This window comes from Protopterus annectens, chromosome 4.part0, assembly GCF_019279795.1.
Source record: "Protopterus annectens isolate FY-2018-M chromosome 4.part0, PAN1.0, whole genome shotgun sequence".
In the NCBI taxonomy this organism is placed as follows: domain Eukaryota; kingdom Metazoa; phylum Chordata; order Ceratodontiformes; family Protopteridae; genus Protopterus; species Protopterus annectens.
In genome coordinates, this window is record NC_056733.1 from 1,276,750,495 (window position 1) to 1,276,777,683 (window position 27,189).

The window sequence follows — 27,189 nt, forward strand, 5'->3', positions numbered from 1 at the left end:
ATAGTAATTTACTCCATCACCAGTATGAGCGGCAGTGGGCTCACAGCTGAAGCCTGATGCACCCCCACTCCAAATTGGAACCCCTCTGTGAGTCCAATCACTGTTCCTACTTGTGCCATTGCATGCTTGTACATAGCCTGCACTAATTCTACCACTGTTTCTCGGACTGTAAACCATCACAGTACTGCCCAAATTAACTTTCTTTGGATCTCGTTACATGGTTTTTCCAAATCTAGGAATGCGCAGTTGGGTGCGTAGCTCATTTCTGTCTTTTACTCAACTATTTGTCTCACAGTAAACATCAGATTGATTGTGCTGCATCCTGATCTGAATTGGAGCTGCTCATCTCCCATCTTACTTCTTACTACTTGGCACATTAATTTATCAATCATCCTCTCCAGAACGTTCATTCACAAGACAGGAGTGTGATATCACAATACTGCCCACAATCGGGAATGTCTCCTTTGTTCTTGTTTACTGCTACTACAATGCTTATTCTCCAGTCGTCTGGGATTTGAATTATTCTCCCTTCTGTTCTGAGTAACCTCTATTGCCATTTCTATTCTACCTTATCCAACATAATGATAGCATTTTCTGGTTCCTCATCTGAGCCTGCTGCTTTTTCTCACTTCATTTTTCTTTGTGGGTTCCTCTTCTTCATTCATCATAGGTTGTGTCTGCATCAGTACAGCTTCTGTGGGATTTTCTTCATTTGGAAGCTGATGGAAGTACTCCTTCTATTTGCTTTTGATGCCATGTGGACTGGTAAGCTGGTTGTTGTGTGCATCCCTTTTTATAGGGTGACTGATGACTATCTTCTTTATCTGTCCATCTTTGTATTGCAGCCTTATTGAGCTTCTTGTGCCATCTGCTGAGTCACTTTACAGATGTTGGAAGAGTGCCTCTAATGCCGTGCTCTTAGTTATTACAACTGCTCTCTTAGCCTATCCATTAGCCAACCAACATTCCTTCTTTGCCTGGTCCATTTTTTTCTGTCTCCCTCTTTTTTCCTGCACTTCTTTTTTTTTTTCCTTTTGATGACTTCCAGGATTTCTGTATTCTGCCATCAGTTTTCCTTAGGTATCCATATATGGCTTGGCCGCATATATTTCCCATAGTCATCACACATGCTGTTTTGAGGCATTGACATTCTTCTTCTTCAACTCCACCTATTTCCTCTTTGTCCCGAGGTGCTATAGCCCTAAATATTTCATTGAACTGTTGTGCTTTCTCTGTAGTCAACTTCAAGGTCTTCTACCAGGTCTCTGTTGACCTTAAAGAAGACCTCTGTTTGCAGCTCATTCTGGCAACCAGTGGTTTATGATGTGAACCACTAATTTCACTGGTTATGGCTTTGCAAGCATTGATTCTACCCCAATTCCCTTTCCTTACTAGGAAGAAATCTAAGTGAGTTGTACATGTGATCTTTTGACTGTCTCTCTTGCTAAACCCTGTGTTGGTCACAGACAAGTCATTTGTCAGACAGAAGTCTAAAATGGTCACTCCTTCCTTATTCCTGTTGCTCTGCCTACCTAAATCCTGGCAGTCCTCATATCCTGTTCTGTCTGTCCCAGTATCTGCAATCAGGCCACCCATTATCAACACCAAATCATGTTGTACTGTTTTTTCTGGTTGGGCCTGCAACTGCTGTCTGAATGCATTTTTTCCATGCTATCACAACCGTGCTATGGATTATAGGTTGAGATTGTCAATACTGACCTATCCTTACACGAGTGTGATTGTCATGAGTCTGTCACTAATTCTGATGACATCCCTCACTGTCTTCTGCAGCCTTTCCCTCACCACAGTTCCCATAATGTTTCTTGTCTGTCCTTCCCTGAGTAGTAGACTCTGGATCCCAGTCTAAATGTTTTTGCTGCACTGCCCTTCTATCTTGTCTTCTGAATACAGAGGATGTCCAGCCTCTTCCTTATGATCATTTCAGCCACTACAAGGTGTGTCCTGTTAGTGAGCCTATACTAAGTGCGGCAACTTGTTTGGCAGGTTGTTTGGTCTTACACTCAACTTTCACTCAACAGAGCTATCCCAGGTAAGGCAAACTGGGCAACTGGACACCAGCTGACCAGTATTTTATTGACGCAGAGCTGTTAGGCTTTATGGTAGGCTCACAATAGCTAACAGGGGCACATAGACCACTCACTTTGTTTGCATGGGCCCCTGGTATAGATCAGAGTAGGCCAGGTCCTCACCTCACTTATCACTGGCAAATACCTGTGCCCATTTTTTGGCAACATTAGTCAATATGAGCAAGTCACATGACAGCAGGTGAATCATCTAGAAGTAGCATCAGACCAACTTTTCTAAATGAAATAAGCTTTTCAGAGGACTTGCTTCTACAGCTAAATATGTTTTGCTCTGTGTCATCTCAGTACTGCATTTTACTTACAAGCATCTGTGTCTGCTAAATGGTCCTACTATTGCTAGGTTCCAATGTGCAAAGCTGAACTGGATGGATGTGTACATGTAATGGGAATTATTATCAAAATTCCTGCAAAAGGTATAGATACTAGACCAGTAGACATGATAAATATAAGCCTAAGACTGTGTTTTGAATGATAGCTGAGCGTGCAAAGAAACCTTAGTGAGCTATGGATTACACCTGGAAGGGATGCATGTCCTAGTATTTAATAGGTGCTAACACTTGTGACTGCTATCCCCCTCTGAAATATATGCAATCCATCCATCCATCCATCCATCCATCCATCCATCCATCCATCCATCCATCCATCCATTCACAACCTATTTTTCCCATTTTTGCACATGGGGTCAGGGTGTCATTTCAACAGTGACAATCATCTAGAACCAAGGTTTACATCACTAGGTAGTTCTTCCACACCACGTACTCACACACATACTCATACTTATGGCCAATTTAGAATGTCCTATCCATGTACAGCATGTCTTTGCAATTTGGGGGGAAACCAGAGCACCCTGAGGAAATCCATGCAAACACAGAGAGGACATGCAGATTCTGCACAGAAGACCAACCAGCCAAGAACTGACATAGGCAACCGCTTGCTGTGAGGCAACAATGCTATCCACTGTGCCATTGTGCCACCCCATTTTTCCCATACTTATAAATTATTTTTTCACCTTTAGCAAAAAGCGTAGGATTGGAAATTACTAGGTGCTTAGTCAGTGAGATTAACTAGAGCTAAAGCTACTGGGTCAGATTAGGGAACAGTGTATAAAAATTTAAAAGACTGAGGACCTTTATTCTATCTACCATTTTATAGCAGACGGCTGATTATATGGAAAATTTCAGGCAGTAACACACATCCACTACAGCAGACAGAACCAAAGGAATAGGTGATGATTCTGGAAATTCCTTCTGTAACAACTCAGTATTTTTCTGAGGGACTGAGAAACCTCACTGCTCTCCAATTGAAAACACTGGCACATTCTGGAAATAGTCTCAGAGAAAGAGAACTCCCCACAGGGAGAATCCAAAATTGGTTCTTCAGTTTTCAATGTTAATCAGAAATCTGAGGGGAAAAAACTGTATTTGCCACTTTGTCTTCCTATACACATTCAGGATCTTGAATCTCTTCAGGAAAGGATGTAGCCCTGTTTCGTTTATTAGAAACTAGAAAGATGAATACCCAAAATTAAACCCTGAACCACATCCAGTAAATTACTCCTGTTCAAAGAAATTGGTGGAGGACTAAATACATATTTAGTTTTATGTTTTTATTTTTTTTTTCAGGAAAAATGGGACTGACTGTGTTATTAATGGCAGCAGCAGCTTCCCCAGGGATGGACACAACATTTTAACAAAAGAGGGAAGCCTTTCCAGTGAGATGAGTGGTAGTAGCTATAACTAATTGTCAAAGCAGGGTGACCCACCTGTAACTAAGGCAAACTGCTAGCCTGCTATAGTAGCAAATGCTCTTTAACTTGTTTCTTTTTATTTTTGTGGCTGGAAGGAGGAGAGACGTTTTTTTCCATGGTCAAGCCAAAAACAGTGTGTCTTTCCCAGTGAAAAACAACCAGCTAAAGCCAGGAATAATTTAAAATTTTTAAAAATAACACAGACCAAAAAAGTAGAATAAACTCAACTTCTCCGCAGGAAAAAAATGATTTTAAAATACTTACTTGAAACAACTTTTAAACAGATGGAAAAAAGAGCACTCTCATTTAAAAGTACAATACAGTCTCCCAACATTCCATTAAAACACAAATTCCTAGCCAACTTTCCTGAGCAGGAAAGGGCCATCATTTTTTTTGTAATGGAAAGGTTTTCACCTAAAATAGAACTTATCTGCCCAGTAAAGGGACAGCACAAGCCGACTGTCGATATGCAGAAGAGCATACTGTTCTTGGCAGAAAAACTGTGAAGAGCTTGGCACCAAAAGATATCTTTTTAGAATCACTGATGGGTTGGGTAAGTAGAAGATGAACTAAAGCTTTGGAAGCAGTCGGCAGGATACAACCCATGTTGCTAAGGCTACTGCAGCAGTGAAAAATATGATGAACGTTATTTTTACTTTGCTTCATTTTTTTCAAAAAGATTGAGTCTGATTCAACTTCTTTATAGTAATATCATTTCTTCAAATAACAAACCACTAAGATATATGAACTTTGGCAAAATACAGACAAAGGAAAGCAATATATACTAACTTGGCCAAGATAAAGATGGTATGAACTTGTAGGCAGTTGCTTAAATAACCATGCTTGCACAGTGTAAAAGTTCAAGTTTCATCTATTTGTGCCACTTTACCTCCAGACACATATGCAGGAGATGTTGCTGTCATCTGTTTTGAATAGTGGGTGGTCAATCTCAGCCTCCAAGACAAAGGGTGGGAGAGACTTTACGATGCATGTAAGTGATCCACACAGTAAATACTGACATCCTCCAAGGAGCTGTGATCTTTGATTGAGAATAATTACATAAAGGTTGAAAGAAGCAGAAGTAGTGCACACACACACACACACACACACACACACACACACACACACACACACACACACACACACACACACACACACACACACACACACACACACACACACACAGTGTAGTGGATTACACAAACTTGCAGTGTATGTTTCTTTTCCCTCCCCTGTAAAATCATGTTTGTCATTTCTCACATGACTTAAGATGCAAGGGTTCCATCTTTCTGTGCACATACATGACACTGAAATTCTTTGCTAAGCTTTTGTGATCCAATCTGGGCTGTTTTGTGGAGACATTAAGCAGCCACTCACTTTTAACTTGAAGGTCAGTCTATACCTACTATGAGTGGAGAGGTGATGGTTCATGGCAAAGTTTGATCATTTTCAGAGATAACCCTAGGAGGTGAAATAAAGTGCCACAAATAGGTTGAAAAGACAAAGAAAGCCAAGGAAGCACAAACACACATTTTACAAACTGGTTTAATAGTGTAGAACATTAATCTATATGGGCGACTTTCAAGTTCAGCTCAAGTGTAAGACTTCACAGATACCAAGTGTGAGCAAAATTAAGAAACAATTCCCATGTACCACAGATGACAACTTTGACAAGGACACCACATTTCTAGAAGAGCAAAATGATAGGATGAAACACTGTACAGGTGGAGCAAGGAATGTCTTCAGTATATGGGAGTTTTGGTCTATATTAAAGGAATCAAACTGATATTTCCTATGTTGAAGCATTTATATTTTGTGTACGTACATTGATATATCCTAAGTCTTGCTCCATGTTCATGAATGAAAGGGTATCAGCTAAGTACCTGACAAGCAAGAGACACTATGCACCAAAGTTCTGAGTACAAAACTCTATGGACAGAAAAATACATTGATTTAGGTAACTGCATACAAATCCTTCTTCTAGTCAGAATACAATTTTGGCAAAAATAAAAAGCACCTGATTTTGCACACAATGTTTTGTCAGTCAGTGGTTTTCCAACTACAATAATTACACACACTGACAAAATACAAGCATTACACCTCGCAAAGACACTAGATGAATTTTAGGGGATGACAGAAGCACACATAAGCATGCAGTTTGGTAGTATGCACCAAATGTTTAAAACAAAGAGTAAAATATAGAATACACAAGCATCCTCCAAAAGGGTCTCACAGATATGGATAACTGGTGCCAGAGCCATGGCCTAAAGCTAAATGCCAAAAAGTGCATAGTCATCCCCTTTGGGAAAAACAAAGTGACCACAAATTACCACATAGGTGGTAATCCATTAAGTATGGAAGAAGTAATTAGGGACTTGAGGACCCAAGTAGATAGCAATCTCTCCTTTGACAATCACATTGCCAAAGTGGTTAGAAAGACCTTCTATATAGCCCACCTTATCACAAAAGGGTTCACATCTAGATCAAGAGAGGTCATTGTGCCCCTCTACTAATCACTTATCAGGCCCATAATTGAATACAATGCCCCATTTGGGATGTACCTTACCCGACACCTGCAGCAACTGGAAAGACCCCAAATGTACCTCACCAAGAGGATCAAGGGACTCAAACATATGCCCTATGCAGTTTGACTAAAGAAACTCCAGCTGTACTCAGTTGTGTACCGCCTACTCAGAGGTGGTCTGTGTCTGATGTATAAGGCCATGTCCAACCCAGAATTAATGGACATGCTTCACCTCAGGAAATCCAAATCCCTTAGAGCTACATGCTCCAGGGACTTAAACCTCAGCACAGAAATAAATAGGACATGCTGGAGGCAGGGACAGATTCATATCCCAGAGGCTCCCCTCACTCTGGAACAAAATCCCAATCCATGTTAGGCAGAGTCCCTCACTGACCCTCTTCAAGAGAAATCTTGACGAGTGGATGGGAGATCGTAAGTTTACCCCTGGGATCTCTTCTGTGTTCCTGCTTGACAGAGGTACAGTAAACTAACCTTAAAAGGGCTACCTTCTGTGACCCACTATACAGAGGCACAGTCAACTAATCTAAAAGGGTGGCGAAAGCCAAACACACTCTGGCTAGGCTTATAAATGCTCTAGGGCAGATAGCCTAGTATCAACCTATGAACCTATGAACCTATGAACAAAGGAAAGCAAAGGCCTGTAACTCTGATTTCAGTACTGCAAAAGGTGGAAACTGAATTTATGGATTATAAATTAAAAGCAGACCCAAGGCAGCATGCCCTTAGGACAGTGTCTTGTCATACAAATTTAAGCTTACTGAAGAAACAGTGTAGCGACTCAAGAATGTAGTTTCTTTAGAATTTAGTAAATGTATTTAACCATCCTTTGTTGACCATGTTAGTCCCTCTTTTCAGGGGAGACCCAAGGTGGCATTTATGGTACTAGGGAAAATTTGGACAAGGCATCAGGAACCTTTCCCTACTCTTTGTCATAGGGGGAATATTTTGTGTGTGACACAATTCACTTCCTGTTTCTTGTCCAGGCATGGAGGTGGCCTAGAAAAACAGGGAGGAAACATGAAAGCTGTAAGTCAAAGTGAAATGTTGATAAAAGTATTGAAAATGATGGAGAAATGTTAGAATTTCTACCAGAAATGTTCTCATATGATTTGGGAGCATAGATAACATTTTTTTTTCAATAATCATTTTTATTGTTTTTCAAAACCAATGTTCAGTTCCATTTCAAATTTCCATATTATACATTAAGAATAGATATTGTATTAATCAAGTAAAGGAAAATGTAAAAAATAAACATAAAAAAATCTACTATAGACAATTATAAACCAACTCAAGCCAACAATCTGTATTGTTTCTACATCTTCTATCTAATCTAAGAATGTGTTTGTACACTTGCAGAATGTCCTAAAAGAAAGTGGATAGGAACCTCTAAGCCAATATAATGTTAAAGATTTGTTCCCAAATTTTTATACTATTTATACTTTTCTTATTATTACTAATTAATAATTTATGCGCTAAAGATAACATTTTTTTCACATGGAAAGGAGGTTGAAAAGGAAGCACAGGTGAATACAGAGCTGAAAATGGATTCAGAGCAACATTTCCAGAAAAATCTGCTTGAAATGATAAAAACTGTGGAAAAAATGCATTATTTCAACCCTGCAGTCAGGAGGGTTGCATGATATTTATCTGGAGGAGATGATAAACCAGAAAGAGCCAGAAAGTGTTGCTGCAGTATCCTGGAGTGAGATTATGAAAAGAACAGAGGAAGAAAAGGCACCAGAGAAGGCCCCATAGAAAAAGTCTTATGCTGAAACAGTGGGGGAAGTGGCCAAAGAGGAGATGAGAATAAAATAAACAAATAAAAAATTTGTTGTTGGGGTGAGGCATAAAAAAGAAGAATGTTTGGACAGATATGAGGTATTGGACAATGTTATAGTACCAATGGGTGTTAAAGTGGAAGAGGTAAGAACTTTCATTTTAATTAACAAAGAAACATTCTGTGGCTTGATATTTGAAACTGGTCAGGCTATGGATATTTTTTTTTTTTGGGGGGGTTAAGAAAAAATAAAACAGACTTTCCATGGTCAGAATATGTTATGCAACCCTTTTTTAGACAAACACAAATGAGTTTTGATTTAATTTAGAACTGAAGTGGAAGAAAAAGATCTGAAAGAATATTTGTTGACAATGTGTAAAGAAGTGATGGGCACTACTAAAATATATGATGAAAGAGAACCATGGACTGGGTGATGGGAATGTGGAGTTATTTTAAAAAACGCAAATGACAATGTGGTACATATACCTAGTACTATTAATGTTCATGGTAATAGAGGGTTAGTTAAGTATAGATGACGACCTACAACATGCTATTTTGTGGAAAAGATTATCATTTAATCAATGAATGTGATACAAATGATGTATTTATGTCGTCAGACAGGTCATAATGCAAAGTGAATTAAAGTGTAAAAAATGCGGCAATACAGGACATTTATGGTCAGAGTGTGAGATAGAAACACAAGAAAATGAAAATAAAAAATACATTTTAAATGAAGAAAAATAGAAAAGGATGCTGTACAGGAAGATACACCACAACCTAAAATATAGAAGTGTTTTTGAAATCAAAGAAAATGAAAAAGAAAAAAGAAACAGATGAGACAAGTGAAGAAGAAACAGAGTGGCATATAGTAAAAGGCAAAAAAAATCAATAGGAAAGAGAGTGAGCAAGAGAAAAAGAAAGTTTAAAAATATAATTTTAAGACAAGAAAGAAAAGGGATAAAATGTATATTACTGTTCTATAAAGTTGAACATTTTAGCTTTAAATGTGAACAGTATGAAAAATATTCAGAGGAAAATTAATATTATATATTGGTGTGCTGCTGTAGATGCTAAAATAATAGCGCTAGAAGATAGAGCGTTAGAAGAAGATAGGGTTTAAACAGAAAGACTTTGGAATGTAAATAAAATATAAAGATATTAGATATAACAAAAGTAGAAATAGGGAGAATAACTGTCATTGATTTGACATGGGAAACACATGTATATAGGGTTAAAGCCTTATATGCATATGTGACAAAAAGAGAGAGAAAATGGTTAAAAATATACTGAATTAGGCATGCATGAATATGGATATAATAATGGCAGGTGACTTTAATTGTAACCTAAGAAACAAAAGGAAAGACTGTAATGTTAAAATGGTTATAGAAATTATGAGAAGTGGGCAATTAAATATATGGGAAAATAAACATTGGATTATAAAAGAAATGAAATTAGGACATAACTTGATTACTTCTTAATATCACAAAGTTTAAAAATGACTCAAAAAGGAATAAAATATACTGGATTTTTGATCATGTGGCTATTTGGTAAAAATTCATGAAAAATGAGAAATATATTAAAGTAGGGAAAGGAATTAAAAGAATTAGTGGAAAAAGAATTAGATAAAGGAGAGAGAATAGATCTTACAGAATTATGGAAAAAGGATACTAGTATGAGACCTTTTTATGAATATTGAACTATTTGATGGATTCAATTTAAAAAGAAATATAACAAAGTTTTTTGAATGTGTAGAAGAAAAGAGGAAAAGATGATAAATGAAATACAGTGTATTATGTAAAGAACTTTTTAATGATTTATTCATAGATTAGTACAAGGCTAACTGCCAGGTTTAGTAGAAAAAGATAGAATATTATATGAAAAAGAAAGAGAAATATATATAAAATCAAGAAAAAATTAACGATTTGTTAATTAAGCAAAGTATATCTTACATGGAAAAAAGAGGAAGTCACTCCATATTTATGTAAAATAATAAAAGAAAAAAGAATAATAAGAGAATTAAAAATAAAGAAGGGAAAAAGGTTAAGAAGCAAGAAGGAATATATGAAATAATCAAGAGCTATGTACTAGATGTATATAGCAAAACAGATGTATTTAGAACAAATTTATAATGGTGAGAAGTTTAATAAAGACGATAATGAATATTTAGAAAAAAATACATAAGTAAAAATGAATTGAATTAGATTATGAAAGACATTAACATAAATTCAGCCACAAGATTAGATAGGATTAAATATGCAATGTATAAAGAAATGGAAGACTGGCAAAAAAAGGCATTTATACAGGTTATGAATAAATGGATGGAAACAGGGAGTAAATATAAAGACATTTGTATGGGGGGGAGTAAAATTCATGTTTTAGAAAGGAAATAGAGAGGAGATAAAAATTTGAGACCTATAATGTTAAATAATATGGATTATACATAATTTATGAGAATAATAGCTAAAGAGTACAATGTAAAATGGACAGGTCATATATTAAAAGGAAAGGAAAGTCAGGAAGTGTTGTGGTTAATAATAAAAGTAATTGATGACATTATGAATAAAAAGATAAAAGTAAAGGTTATGATAGGTTATGTAAGTAAGGCATATGATAATATCCAACATGAAGCTTTATGGAGAATTTTGCAGGCATATAACATTAGTGACAAAATATTGCAAATTATTAAATCAATGAATGAGAGAAAGATGTGAAAATAAACATAAATGGTTGGATTGGGGAAGATGTGAAAATAGATTGTCGAATAAAACAAGGATGTCCAGCCAGTAGTGTGAAATTTTCATTAATCATGAATATAGTAGTTATGGAAATAAATGCAATGACAAGTAATGGAGGGTATAAAGTGATGAAGGAGGTACAAATGCCAATAATGCATACTTGTGCTGATGACATTGTAATGATTGCTAAAAATAAATTATGGATGGAAGAAATAAATGCAAAATTAAGTATAATATTAAAAATATTGATTTGAGTATAAATAAAGGGAAAAGTAATGGAGTTGGTTATGAATGTTTAATAGGAGGTATAGAATATAATGAAAAGTGTATAGATATATTGGGGATATTATTTGATAGAAGTGAATATAAACATGAACAATGGGAAAAAATATTAAAATAATGAAAGATATGATTGCCTTTTGGGAAACATATAAGTTTTCATACAGAAAAAATATATTTGATAAATATGATAACAGTGAGTAAAATAGCCTATGCGGCAAACATTTACATTATACCATTGAAGTATGAAAAAGAAATAATGACAACAATATTTTCATTTATCTGTGGGGGGGGTTCAGATTGAACCCTGTAGAGAGAGGAATTTTATATATGAAGGAAGAGTGGGGGACTGGGACTGACAAATCCAATTGTATATGTAACTTCAGTATTAAAAGGAGTCATGAAAGATGATAAAAATTTGGTGAAGACAATAATATATAGTATATATAAGGAACTTTGGGAACAAATGGGATTAAAGAAAAGAAGTAGAAATGTTATTAATGAAGAAATGAAAGAATTACAAAGCAAAATTGTGTTATGGAAAATAAAAAAGATTGTAACAGACAAGAATAGAAAAGAATGGTGGGGGAATTTGATAAAGCCTACATGGTCTTTTTTACCATGTAGGCATCGTGACACACTGCTTACACAAAAGTAAGCAGGTTTGTGATCCAGTAAGCAGTGCTGACTGGCGCGCATGAGCACACCAACTCAGGAAGTTCTGTGGTATACAAATCACTTCATAAAGAGATGAATCTCAAATGAGGCAAGTTGAGTGATCCAGCAAGCAGACAGAAGCTTTGCAGACACCGTCTTGGTTTTCATAGTGCACATGGAAAAATTCCATGTACACAATATCAAACAGATAACAGGGGCTGAAAAAATGCAGGTAGCTGGACAGAGATGGCATAGCACATACAGATAGGACCAAAACTATAAGGCATGTGTCCAAAAATGTAAGGGGAATAATTAAAAATTTTTTAATGATCTGGGTATGTTGGCGCAGTGAGCATCAGTGTGCAAACATTCTTTTATGAAAAACAATAAAAAATAAAAAAAGAGTGGAAAATCCACAATTAATACAGAAATGTATTATAGGGCCCTGCATGGAGTATCTGCAATGGTGGAATGGTGCTGTTGCTAATGAGGTAGGGCCTGGAACCATGTAGTTTGTGATTTGTGTGCATGGATCCCTATGGAAATGAGGTGAGGTTACTGAGTAGCACAAATGGGTATCAGTGTCCGCATATCCCTTCCATGCAGGCACAGAGCCATGTTGGTGTTGACAGAAGATGTAGCTGACAGCAAAAGTGGGGGGGGCGAGTCTGAGGACTTGTAATCAAATTGGAGTTCAGCTGCACCTGTTTGCATGGCACACAGCTGTGCTCAGGAGGGGGATGTTTACACTGATTGCTAAGCTTTATTTACCTTTGGTGTGTGTGTTTCCCCATGTTTTCTCAGCGCACTACCATTCAGAGCGTGACCTTTCAGGGGGTGTGTACAGTGACTGCTAAGCTTTGTTTACCTTCATGGTGCTTGTTTCCGCATATTTGAGTAGTGTGTCACTGTGCTGAGTATATCTAAAAGCCAATGATATATTAATTACTGATTACGCTGTTTCATTTAAACTAGGGCCATTAAATCTTCTTAATGATGTACTTGACAGGTGGAATGTATTATAGCTAGTCAATCATACAGTCAGCACCTACAGTAGAATAATAGAAAGTATGCATGCACTTTACATTCTGATTTTTCCCCCATAATCTGCACCAATAGAATACAGACCTGGGAATTTTAAGTGAAAGAATGCTAGGGGCTGCTGCAGGTCTGCTACATCTCTATGTGCTAGATGCCAAAGTCAATGCTGCTGCTGGTGTTGCTGAAAAAATGCCTAGGCAGAGAAGGAGAAGAGTGCTCAGGCCCAGGGTAACCTTCCAGGTGCTACATGAGCTGGAGATTGTAGAGTGCTACAGGGTGGTCAGGTACATACTGCAAGAACTCACTGAGCTGTGCCACCCTCAACTCAGACCCAGGGCCAACAGAGAGGCACCCATCCCAGTGGAAACAAACGTATATGTAGCTCTTAGGATAACAGTCACATGTACCTTCCAAAGACCAACTGGGGACATGATGTTGGTCTCATAGAAATCAGCATCCATGGTACTCCACTATTTCCTGGATGCCATTGCTACCACATGCCAGTGAGTGCATTTATTTTCCCTCACACCTCAGGAGGGGGCCAGCAGTATGTAATACTTCTACCATGTAGCACACTACCTTGAGCTACTGGATGCCATACATTGCACTCATGTACAGATCAAGGCACAAGCCATGAGCAGGGTAGAATCTACGTCAACCACAAGGGGTACCACTCCATCAACTGCCAAGTTGTGTGCAATGCACAGGCCATTATCATGAATGTGTGTGCTGGCAGCCCTGGCAGTTATCACAACTCTCATATCTGGCATGCATGACATCTGTACTAGATGTTTGCTAAGGGGACATCCCACATGGCCATTTGCTGGGGGATGCTTTCTATAGCCTGGAACTATGGATGATGACACCCATCAGAAATGCACACACTCCCACTGAAGAATGCCATAATGAGGCACATGTGCAAACTAGGAACATCATAGAGCATCTGTTTGAGCTGCTGAGGCCACGGTTCCAGTGCCTCAATATTTCTGATGGAGCCCTGAAGTACTATCCAGTCACATGTGCACATATGTTCACAGTATGTGCCATGCCACAATATGATCCTGTGGGAACAGCCACAGCAGGATCAGCAAAGGGAAGGGATACATAGCCCCCTACCAGTGCCTAGGTCACCGAAGCCACACCCACAAGAGGACTCAGAGATGGAGCCCCCTGATGATGTCCCTGTAGGCAGATGTAGGCATGCCCAGTAATCTCTGGCATTGGCTAAGAGACAACACATAACACATTCATTGACAACCTAGGGCCCTAGGGACTGACACTTTGCTTCTACTCACATACATTTATTAAAATAGCTGATGCCAGGCAACTCACACAACCTTTGGTTGTGTACTGCTTGCATCACACAGAGTTAGCTGTGAACTACAGGTCTCCCAGCTGATGCATTTGCAAGGTAAGTAGCTAAGCTACACACCAATTTTAAGGATTACTTTAATATAGCATATTTATGGATCTGCTGCTGTTATGCAAGGGAATATAGTGGGCTAATTGGACAGAAGTAAAATCCACATGGGACTACAGATACCTAGTTCAATAGTATGTGTTCCTTAATAGTTAGTAGGCCTTATGGTTGGAATATTCACTACATCAGTCAAGGGAGATGTTAAATAGATGGCTCATATGATATTTGGACTACTATATATCCCAGCAGATCATGTGCCATTGTTCCACCACCTCCAACACAGCAGTGTAACCATACAACTGCTTTAACAGAAAATCACTTATGGTATATCAGTGGACCAGGTAATCTTATGGCTGTAACATAGATATTCCTCACACCATTGTATGTCTCTCCTCACACAGGATAACAATGTACATATTTATGCTGTTGATTGTATGATGAATGACTCCTGTCTGTCTGGTGACCTGTGTGGCTCAGTGGACTAAAGAAGCTAACATGGATGATGGTGTTGATGATTCTAATCTGGAATAACTCCCATCTTTTGCATGTGAGATAGTATTATGTCAGTGTTTTCACAGACTGTCATACCGCTCAATGCAAGAAATCTGGACAAAGCCATTACAATTTCGGGGACAAAGGCCCAAACATAGGGTCAGATTTCAAATATTGTCGCCATAAACCAAGAAAGTCACTGGAAGTAAAGGTATTGCATTACTACATCTGTTCTGAAGGGTATAATGTCTGAAATACAAATGTTTGTCTGTAAGTAGTATGCTGTAGTGATGTCAATATTTAATATTTCACCAGAAGGCCACAAATGTATGAGGAACAGACAAAACATATGAGGCAAAACTCTGGACAATCTGTGGAAATCAGGACAGTTGAGAGGTATGCAGACTGTCAGTCTGTCAGTGGTGTAACATTACCAACTGCAGTCACAGAATAAGTACAGCCCATAGCTAGGGTATGCTGTGGACAGTTTGGGTGAAGTGCAGTACTGCAGAAACAAGGGTGGATGTTAATGTCTGTAACATACAAAATGCCAGACTGGAGTACAGGTAGGTGTCGACTGGAGTCACATTAGTAGTACTGACAGTTCCACTGGGCATGCCCATACACTTAGTTAAAATGAGCAGTTAAAATGAGCACAATCCTGTTATTCCTTCACCAAAATGACCTGTTGTATATAAATGTCTATACAGACAGATATACATATATAGGTTCATAGGTTCATAGGTAGGTACTAGGCTATAGGCCCAACGGCCTACGTAAGTCTAGCCAACAAGGTTCCCTGGCTTACGCCACTCAAGAAAGTTATTTTCCTGTGCCACTGTCGAGCAGAGACACAGAAGTGATCCCTGGTATGTATTTCCTATTTCCCATCCACTCATCAAGATTTTTCTTGAAGAGTGCTAATGAAGAACTTTGCTTGACATAGATGGGTAGCCTGTTCCAGAGTATGGGAAGTCTCTGGGACAGGAATCTATCCCTCCAGCATGTCCTGTTTATTGTGGTGACAAGGTTTAGGTCCCTAGAGCGTGTAGCTCAGAGGGATTGGGATTTCATTAGGTGTAGCATGTCCAACAGCTCTGGGTTTGACATAGCTTTATATGTTAGGCAGAAATCACCTCAGAGTAGGCGATATGCTACTGAGTAAAGCTGGAGTGTTTTGAGGCGGTCAGTGTAGGGCATTTGTCTGAGGCCAGTAATCCACTTTGTGAGGTACATCTGTGGCCTTTCCAAATGCTGCAGATGTCTTGTGAGGTACACTCCAAAAGGGGCGTTGTACTCTATAATGGGTCTAATGAGTGTCAAGTAGAGGGGAACAATGACCTCTTTTTTCCTGGATGAGAACCCTTTTATGATGAGGTGTGCCACATAGAAGGACTTCCTGACTACTGTGGCAATGTAACTATCAAAGGAAAGACTACTGACCACCTGGGTCCCAAGATCTTTTATCATGCATTCAGTGTTAATTAGATTGCTGCCTATGTGGTAGTTCATGGGTACAGAGTTTTTACCAAAGGGGATGACACTGCACTTTTTGGCATTGAGCTTGAGGCCATGGCTCTGACACCAGGCATCTGTCTCAGTGAGGCCCTTCTGTAGGATGTCCACATAATTTGGGGACTTGACTAGGGCTCCTAGTTTGCAGTCATCTGCGAACTTCATTAGCCAGAGGCCTTCTGTGTTAACTTGTACTTCAGAGAAGTAGATACCAAACAGGAGAGGTCCCAGAACAGAACCCTGTGGTACTCCACTTGTCACTGCTTTGAGGTCAGATTTGGAGTCTGCAACTTTTACAGTGTGGGTTTTGTCAGTGAGCCATTTGTCAACCCATCTTGTGTCGTAGGGATTTATACCTAGTTTAGTGAGTTTAGCTATTATTCCAGAATGGGGGATGGTATCAAAAGCCTTGGCAAGGTCAAGATAGGCTGTGTGAACCACCTTACCCTCATCTACAGCTTTGGTGACTGCTTCAAAGAAGTCAATCAGATTCAGGAGGCATGATCTGCCTTTCACAAACCCGAACTGGGTGGGATCCAGAGTTTGGAGGTTACCAATGTCTTTGTTTATGAGTTCCATGATGATACGTTCCATGGCCTTGCAGACCAGGCTCATCAGGCGAATAGGTCGATAGTTCCCAGGATCAGTGGTGGCTCCCCCTTTGTGGAGTGGGATAACTGTTGCTGTGCACCATTCAGTGGGCACAAAGCCTGATGCGAGGCTACTATTGAACATGGTGCTTAAGTGAGGAGCCAGTTCATTCTGAAGTTCGTGTAAAACGCAGCCTGGGATGTTGTCCAGTCCCATGGATGCTGTGTTTTTGGCTTTAGAGAGTGCAGCTTTTACCTGCGTAGTTGTGATTACGGGACTCTACATTCTTCCTGTATAGATATGGGCCCTTTAGAGGATGAGAGGGGGGTAATGTTAGCACTGAACCTATCTGCCAGGATGTTGGCAATATCAGTTGGTTCTATAATTTTCGTACCTTTGTGCTGTAACTCAGAGCAGATCTGGATGTTTCCATCAAGATTCCTGACACAGCTATAGGATGATTTGTGGTTGTCCTTGGAATTAGTGGTGATTTTGTTTTTGTAGCTAGCTTTGGAGGATCTTATAAGGGATCTCAGCTTCTTACTGAGGCTCACCAGGGAACTCCTCCACTCATGGGATTTTACTCTCTTTTGCAACAGTTTCTTCCTTCTGTTGTACAGTTTGTTTATGGCAGGCTTTCTTTTTTTGGAGGATAGCATCTTGGTTCTGATATCCGTCTGTCAGTATCTCTCACTCACATGCATAGTATAGCTATTGCTATGTAGTGACAGATAGATATGTGCTGATATATATAACTATATATATTAAAATGATACATATACCCCCCATATATCTACATAACACATATACATATCATACACACACCAGTTACAGTTATATATACATCCCTGTCATATACATAAATATGTGTGTGGATGTCTGTATTGTCCGACATACCCTAATAATGGTGAGTAAATCTCCACTATCATACAGCCATACTGTTGCTCAAAGGATCCAAGCTAAGGGTGCAACAGTACACATTTCACTTACACACAGACCCCTGTGCTTGCTGGATGTCACCATGTAGACAGACACAGGTGAGCAGGTGCTGTAATGTATAATGTTGTCAATGCATGCATGGACAGGGCAACTTGCCCCTGCCCACAGGTATGCCTATATAACTGCAAGCAGCCACATATGGCCATACTGCTAACTACACACATAGCTAGGATAATATAGTTATCCCACTGCTAGGCTATTAGATGCAGATAACAGTAAGAAGCAATATCACACTGCAGGTCACAGATGCTGCTCATCACAGGTCTAGTTTGTGTAACGCATAAGTACTGTGCATGCAATCACACATACAACAGACTTAACTTGTGGTGCATGTGATAAGTACTGTGATCTACAGTGTATAAGACTAGATAAGTAGGGGTTCTAAACTCATACCAGCCCACTTGGTGCATGACTGTGTCAGAGTGTGTCTGTGTATATCTCCCTGCAAATGATTAGACATGACCCTCATGGGCTATCCACCTCCAATGGTTATACACCTTATGTCCATGTAACTTGCTACTAACTTTCACACTGCCCTCTTCTACAAGGCCTGATGATGTCAGCCACCTTAAGACAACCAGCTGACAGTGCAATATCAGATGTAAGCCATAGTACATGTGATAAGTACTGTGATCTATAGTGTATAGGACTAGATAGGTAGAGGATCTAATCTCTCTCCAGCACATTTGGTGCATGTGTATATATCCATATGGCATAACCTTGGTAGCCTAGACATAGGGTTTTGCAGTGTTTAGTTTGTAGCGGGTGATGTAGCCCAGGGACTGACCACATCACGGCCTGCATATGTTATCAAGGATAACATGTCCTAAAATGATAGCACTAGCAGATATGAGGTGTGTTGCATGCACCAGATACTGTGATCTGTAGTATGTACCATTACATAGGTAAGTGTGTACACCTACATACAGCCAACCTGCTCTAAGTGTGTGCCTTGGCATGTCCTGTATGCAATGATTGGAAGTGTTGCTAGCCTCAATGTAGCCATGTGTTTGTACAAGCCCGTTAGAGCATTTTACAACATGTTATGGAATGATGGGACTTATGGATTGAACACAGAGAGAACTGCAGCCTTCGACTGTCACTGGTCGGAAAGATGTGGATGCATTCACTGTTGTACAACTAATACTGGCAGGTTTGGGATGTACATTCCAGACTAGCACTGGTATACCGAATGTGGCAGTCATCAAAGCTAGCATTGTGTGCAATGGGACCCTTGCCATGTCACTACACAGGCATGTTGTACAGCTGTAACAGCCACACAGGCTACAAGGTATACCAATACACACTGTAGTGAACATGTCCTATGGAGTGCATGTCAGGACCGTATATGTGTAGTCTGTCTCAGAAATGCTTTGGAGGGGAGGTGTATGACTTCATACAGGGAGGGGTCAGTTCCTACTCTGTACCACCCATGTACCTATGACAGGGCTAATATGTGTCACCTGTGCTACACACCAACAATATCAGTGTGGTATGCACAGTACATAATGGTGAGACAGGTATGTAACACAAGCAGTACACCCTATATGAAACAAGCCCCCAATACATGCCACACACCCATCTGCTGTGACACAAATCATGTGCAGGTTAAACAATGGGATGCAGAACACAACAATTATAAATGTTACTGGGCAACTGTTGGTACTGGAAACAGGATATCTGTAGATGTGTCATCTCCATCAGAACTCTGATGGCGCTTATGAAGGGTAGCAGACAGTCTCACAGATTAGGTATGCATGAGTATGCTGAATGTCAACATTGTTCTATGGAGACATGCAGTTATAGTGCTGTACCGTGCTGACGACATATGTCTGCTGTGCTGACATGCCATCCTGTGCTACTTTATTTCTGCTGTGTATCCCTAGGTTATCCTAACAGACTCCTGTAACAGAAACATAAACAGGCCAGTGGCACACCTGACATTGTGTAACTATACAGCCAAGTCAACAACATACAATATAAGGACCACATAAGGTATACAAATGTATGTGGAGTACTCATGACAAATGCCAGCATACAATATCTCTTGTTAACCACTACAAGTGGCATGGTGAACCAACACTGCATTACACAAGTCCATGGTAAATAATACAGTACCCTGAGCATCAGACCCATAGCTTTATTTCCCTGCATCAATGCAAGGATGACAGGGATGTGGCACAGGTATCATCACTTGCACAAGGTGTTGTGTGTGGAAGCAGGAGGACTTGTCTGGCACAAATGGTAGACAGCATATGTGTGAGTCAGAGGGGAGCATGTAAGATAGACCATGGAGAGGTGCTGTGTGTGTCTGTAGGTGACCCACATTTGACAGTAGTGTGTGTGTGCATGTACACAGTCAAGCTCAGTGCTAGCCCTACAGTTTTGGACCATACATGGTAGAGTTGACAGTTCACTGTGTCCGGCCCCAAACATTGGAACTGGCTCTGCCAGGAGTTGCACGGGCACCTCCATGCCCAAGGTCAGAAACGGTGTTAGTACTTGATGGTGACTGTTGCCTGCTGGGACCGTGTCCCCCATGAGATTGTCCAGAACCATGAGCCCATGGCCTGCCATGGTGTGGTGTGGACAACATATTCCAAATGTAATGCTGGATGTACTGTCACTACAGGAGCGTGAGGGTGCACGGCCACATGGACTCTCACTAGATTGTGTTGCTGACCTACATCCACTTTTCCAATACATAACTCCAACCACACGTTCCAGCACAGACAATGTGTGGTCCAATACAGACACTGTCTCAGCTCACTGTCTGTCCACTGCATCAATGAACCAATCCAATGTGTCCACAATGTGGTGGAGGCAGTCACAGATGTTAGACTGTGTGGCATCCATAACCCGAAGCATATGCCTGGTGTTCCATTCAGAATGTGCATGTGCCTCCATGATGGCCTGAAACATGTGCCAGGTGACCCATGATGTGAAACCTGCAACAGGTGGTGGATGCACAGCAGGTCTCCTACAAGCACCCCTCTCAATCTGCCTGTGTGAGATCTTGCCAGCTCTCTGGCTATGGCCAGTGTTTACACTCACTGGGGCCACACTTCCTTGTTCAATGTCTCCACCATCTGACTGTCCAATATCTGTGGCCTCCATGGATGGGGCATGCATGAGCATACAGACAGAGTGTGGTGACAATGGGGGACAGAAGAGTGGTGTCTCACTCTGGGACAGATTCAGTCCCTGACATCCCCACCTGTGCCTCACAGTGGCAACCATTATCAGTGTCCGAAGAGACACTGACATCAGGCTATGTAGGGGACATACTCCAACCCTCACGGTATCCTGCAATAAGAATGAAAAAAGCAGTATATTAATACCTGCACTGTTGTGTATGAAAAGCATCCAAGAATCATAACAACGAAGACCCACAACTGGATTAGTGGTCAATCAACTTCCTTCTCTGCCTTCGTCCACACAGCACTACCACGGAACACAATTCAAATTCAATTCAGGACCTTTATAACCATCACTTCAAGTAAATCCAGTCAAACATGCCCAGTAATATTTATCTTTTACTTAGTATGACACTATAATTGAAAAAACAACACACAAAACCCAGTGCAACTCCCTTCACAATTATGTGGAAATACACATTGCACTGCCTAATGTATTTGCCTTCAACCTATTGTATTTTAAAAGGCAATTTAGATTCTTTGCCTCATTTAAACCAGGAGCCTTATCTGCTCTTATCTGTAACTGCCAAAGTGCATCTGTTTGTTGAACTACACTCCTGTGACTACCCCCTCTCAAAACCTTAGGTACCTCTTCCAGACTGGCATTTAAAAACATCCTACACTGTTTACACACATAATTACATGTACATAAGAAATGATTCTGGCCCGTAACCATACTAGACTATAACTGTTCCTCAAAAAAACAAGTATCATACTTACCAGGGGCAGGACCATAGCCTTAGGAAATACCTGATGGACCTGTGAAAAGTTGAGGGTGGGGTAATGCCGGTATCACTGCATGCTGCAGCACAAGGTAATATGACCATATATCTCACAATTCCAGTAGCTACTGTGTTACTTGTTGTATTGGTCCCAATCTGCATATGAGTGTATACCTAAGGTTACACCCACCCAAAGGACAAAGACCTGACCTCCACATAAAAGTATCTACAGCCTGACACACTGACTGCTACAGTATTACAATGCTGATCACAGTAAGCTTACCTGCACACTCCTCAGCTGTGGAAACTGTGGCATCCAACTCCACAATGTATGGTGTTGATGGATGCCTGGGAGCTGTCACATGTGCCTAGGTACACCATGAATTCCTCCATGGCTGAGAGTAGTTGTTCCACTGCAGACCCACCAACAGCGACAGCATGATCCCTGGCTTTATTCATTACTCATCAACATGCAGCATTAATCATATTGGTTGCCCGGTGTTGAACCTGCTCATATGTCGTGCCCTGCTGGCTCATGGTATTTATGTCATGGACAAGGTCTGACTACAGTGCAGCCTGTTGTTCCCTATTATGTCTCCCCCTGGATAGCAGAATGTCATGATGCTGCCTTTGTCCTTGCAAGATTATCTCATTCTCTGCATCCAAGAAGGGTGGGTGTTATCTATAGTACATTATTCCTGAAAGACAACACAAGGGGAACACATTACAGAATCAGATGCATGGATGTCCACTATATACAAATACAGCAAGGACAAAATGGCCAGGCCAGCACTATCCACTGCTTGCTCACACATGTTGTACCCCACAGTGTGACAGCATACAATGTGTGTGGATCTAACCGAGATAGTATCAATAGTGAGGTATTTTCCTATGTGCAATGAGAAATTCTGCTGTATGTTCTGTTAAGTCATACATTACTTTAAAAATAAAGACAGATACAGTTCTTTCTCTCTTTCAGTGGCTTTTATTAACTAACAGTACAAACGTGCAGGAGCCACATGGAAAGCACCAGGGAGACTCCCAGAACAAAGGAATAAACAAGCTTAAATACTGGCGATATTGCTGACAGTACAAAAATATAAAACTGAACCAATTAGATCATTACACAGGGAAATTAACCAATCAAAGGTTTACCCGTAAATATAAGGCAATTCACATCATCATATTTCTAGGCAGAAGAGAAAATCGGATATACTTCCATAAAAGGCACATTTCCTGCTTCCTGGCAGACTCTTGTTTGTTCAGTATTTTTCCATTATTCACAGTTCAGAGTTCACAGTACTCAGTACATCTCAGTTTATACAAACTGTCACATACTCAATTCCCTTGAAACACATGCTTTGACTGTTCATATTCTACAATCCCCCATTTGATGCTGTGTAAGGATCATCATTTAACCTGTCATACATTTGCCACAAATCTAGCATAACCATGCTACTAGTCTTTTCATCATTGAGAGACATTTTCATTTCATTATCTACAGTCATAGTTGCAGGCATATAAAATTTAGGCACTTTTTTCACAGCTTTTGAAGACATTAATTTCAGAATCAGTACTTTGATTAAGAATAAGACAATGAAAGCAACTATTGCTAATACTGCAATTAACAAAATCAGCTTCAACAGTCCACCTCCCCAACCTGAGAACAGGTTGGTCAACCAAACCCATGTTGAGCTATTAGCCTCTTTGGCCTCTGAGTGTTTGTAAATTTTCTGAATCAGTTCAAGGTGACTTTCAATTTCATGCTGATTGTCAGGAATAAACGTACAGCACTCCTCCTGGATTAAAGCACAAGTTCCTCCTTTCACCACTAGGGTGAAATCGAGGGCCATACGATTTTGAAGTACTACAGCCCTCATAGCAGTCAGTTTATCAGTTACTAGTTCTAAGGCAGAAAATGTAGCATTGCTAACATTTTCGAACAGTTTAGATAACTTTCTCAGTTCCCAAATTGATTTCACTGCTCCGTATGATGGAATTATACCAGCCCATGATATTACATCATCACCCAAATCCATATGGGACAGTCCTTTGGTACTAGCATGAGCCAAGTCATGATGATAGATCCATGAAGCATCGACTCTGCCTACCGGATTGGCAGGCTTCTTGACCTCTCAAACGTTCCGAATTTTTCCCTTAGGTAATGTAGATACATGTCGGATGGCTGGAACTAGGTAACCCAGGAAACAGCTGCCAGACCAGTTTCCTGGTAGCCATTTATAGGCTTTTCTTCCGCACACAAAATAACAGTCTTCTACTTTAATGGTGATATTGGTAGACTTAAAGTGATTCTCAGCATTCTGCCACCCTTCAAACATTTTCCAGTAGACAGTTTCTATTTTCCGGGAAAAGTTAGCTATAGAGTTTTTGACAATTCTTGATATAGGTGAGAAATCTGTTACACAACCCCATGCAGTGCAATTATATACCACTGTTTTGTTGCAATGGCTCCACCCTACTCTGATTTTATCAAGTTTCTGAAAACACACAGTTCCAGTTTGACGGACAGACAACTGTAATGCTACTTTGTGTTTTGAAATAACTCTTGATGTGTCATAGATCAGATTCATCCAAGTCTCTTCAATCCCTAAAGGAACTATATTTAGCATTAATCCCCCATGAACCATAGGAATGGCAGTGCAGATCCAGCAATTGGAGACATTAAGGGATGATGCATAAGTATATTTTATAGCTTGGTAGGTATTGAATGGTGGATGCCATGCAGTTCTTTTTGCATGAGGTGTTACTGTAGTGGAGAATAGAAATGGTCACAGCAGAAATATGAGAACAGCAAAAATAACCACCAAGATAGTTTTACAGTACTTTAGTGGAAATGGTGGTTTCGGTGGAATTGTATTGGAATGAAGAAGTGTTCCGATTGGAGAAATGTCAGACATTATCAGGTGCAGAAACAGTATGGCTTCAAGTACGGGAAGCGATAGGTGGAGATTCTGGAGCTGTGAAAGGTAGAGGTGTTTGATCTTCGGAAGGAACAAAAGGAATAAACAAGCTTAACGTGTGATATATAAATCCAGTTTGGTGAGCCTTGTAATCGTACTGCCGAAGAGGTTGTCAATAGAACCAGGTAAGGCCCCTTCCAACGAGGTTGCAGTGCTGTTTTTCTGGAGAAAGACTTGACGTACACCCAATTGCCTGGTTGTAGTTCTGAAGACATAAAAGGATCAGGGTTATGTTATGCCGCTGCTACTTGGCGGTGATAACACTGTAAGAAAGAAACAAGAGAAGTGCAGTACACAAGAACATCATGATCAAAGGCATCATACTCAGAAAAGGGTGGTGGTGGAGTCATGGGCATGCGCATAGGTCAGCCCATTAGAATTTCATGAGGAGAAAGACGTTTAGTAGGGTGTACTTGTGCTCTCATAGAGAGCAAAGCTAGTAGTAAGGACTGTACCCAAGTGAGGCCTGTTTCAGTAGTAATTTTTGCTAGTCTTGTTTTCAGTGTTTGATTCATGCATTCTATGATTCCAGATGCCTGCGGTCTATATGGACAGTGAAATTTTAGACTGATGCCCAACATAGTACACAGTGAGCCAATTAATTAAGCTGTAAAATGTGTTCCACGATCGGAATAAATACAACAAGGAACACCAAATCGAGGTATAAAATCATAACAAAGTTTCTTAGCAACTGAAATAACATCATTTTTCACACAAGGGTATGCTTCTAACCATCCAGAAAAAAACATCAACAACAGTTAAAACATATTTAAAATGTGCACAAAGTGGTAATTCAATAAAATCCCATTGCAAAGCACAAAATGATCCCAATGGTTTTGGTAAGGGTTGTGCGAGAGCCATTGTGCCTTTGGAAATATTGTACTGTAAACAAATGGAGCATGTGCTCACAAAGTGCTGTACAGAAGCAGAAAGCTTTGGGGCAAACCAATCCTTTTGGATTTGTTTTATTAAAGCTTGTACCCCAACATGGGCTGACAAATGATAAGCTTTAATGAGGGAATTTAGCATGGATAGGGGGAAGACCAATCTGCCATCTGGATGTTGCCAAATTAAATCAGAGCGTTTAAAACAATTTTGAGCCAGCCATGTTTTTCTTTCTGATTCTGAAACCTCATTCTGTAAAGCTTTTAGTACTGTTTCATCAAAAGTTTTCATAGATTGTAATGGCTGCAAAAAGTGACCCTGAAGAGTTTGTGGGAAAGCAGCCTGTTTAGCAGCCCAGTCAGCAAAATTATTGCCCTTACTCTTGAAAGTGTCATTAGGTTCATAGGTTCATAGGTTTATACTAGGCTAACTGCCCTAGGGCATTTATAAGCCTAGCCCAAAGTTATGTGGTTTACGCCGCCCCTTATGTTAGAAATACTGTGCCCATTAGTTTGTTGTGCCTCTGTCCAGTAGTGACACAGAGATGATTCCCGGGGTAAACCTACGATCTCCCATCCACCGGTCAAGATTTCTCTTGAACAGAGCCAGCGAGGTGCTCTGCCTCACATGGACTGGGATTTTATTCCACAGCATGGGTAGTCTCTGGGTGATAAATCTATCCCTCCAGCACATCCTATTTATATCCGTGCTAAGGTTTAAGTCTCTTGCTCTAGTGGTTTTGGTGGATTTGGATTTTTTGAGGTGGAGCATGTCTATTAATTCTGGGTTGGTCATGGCCTTGTATGTCAGGCACAGGTCACCTCTGAGCAGACGGTATGCAACTGAATAGAGTTGGAGTTTCTTCAGTCTGGCAGCATATGACAGGTTTTGGAGTCCCTTTATCCTTTTGGTAAGGAACTTTTGGTGTCTCTCCAATTGCTGCAGGTGTCGGGTGAGATACATCCCGAATGGGGCATTGTACTCGATCATTGGTCTGATAAGTGAAGAGTACAGGGAACAATGACCTCACTTGATCTGGATGTGAATCCCTTCATGATCAGGTGGGCAATGTAGAGGGTCTTTCAACCACTTTTAGCACGTGGGCGTCAAAGCAACGTGGCGAGGCCACTGTCAACCTGGGTCCCCAGGTCCCTGATAACCTCTTCTGTGCTTAGTGGGTTGCCACCTATATGGTAGCTTGGGGTTACCTTGATTTTCCCGAAGGGTATGACTATACACTTTTTTGCGTTTAACTTCAGGCCATGGCTCTGGCACCAGCTAACAGTTTCCGTGAGACCCCTCTGAAGGATGTCTGTGTCCGATGTACTATCCACTATGGCACCCAGTTTGCAGTCATCCGCAAACTTTGTCAGCCATAGTCCTCCTATGTTTGCCTGTACTTCTGAGAAGTAGATGCTGAACAATAGGGGGCCAAGGACTGAGCCCTGTGGGACTCCACTTGTAACCGGCTTGGAGTCTGACATGGCTCCAGCAACTCTAA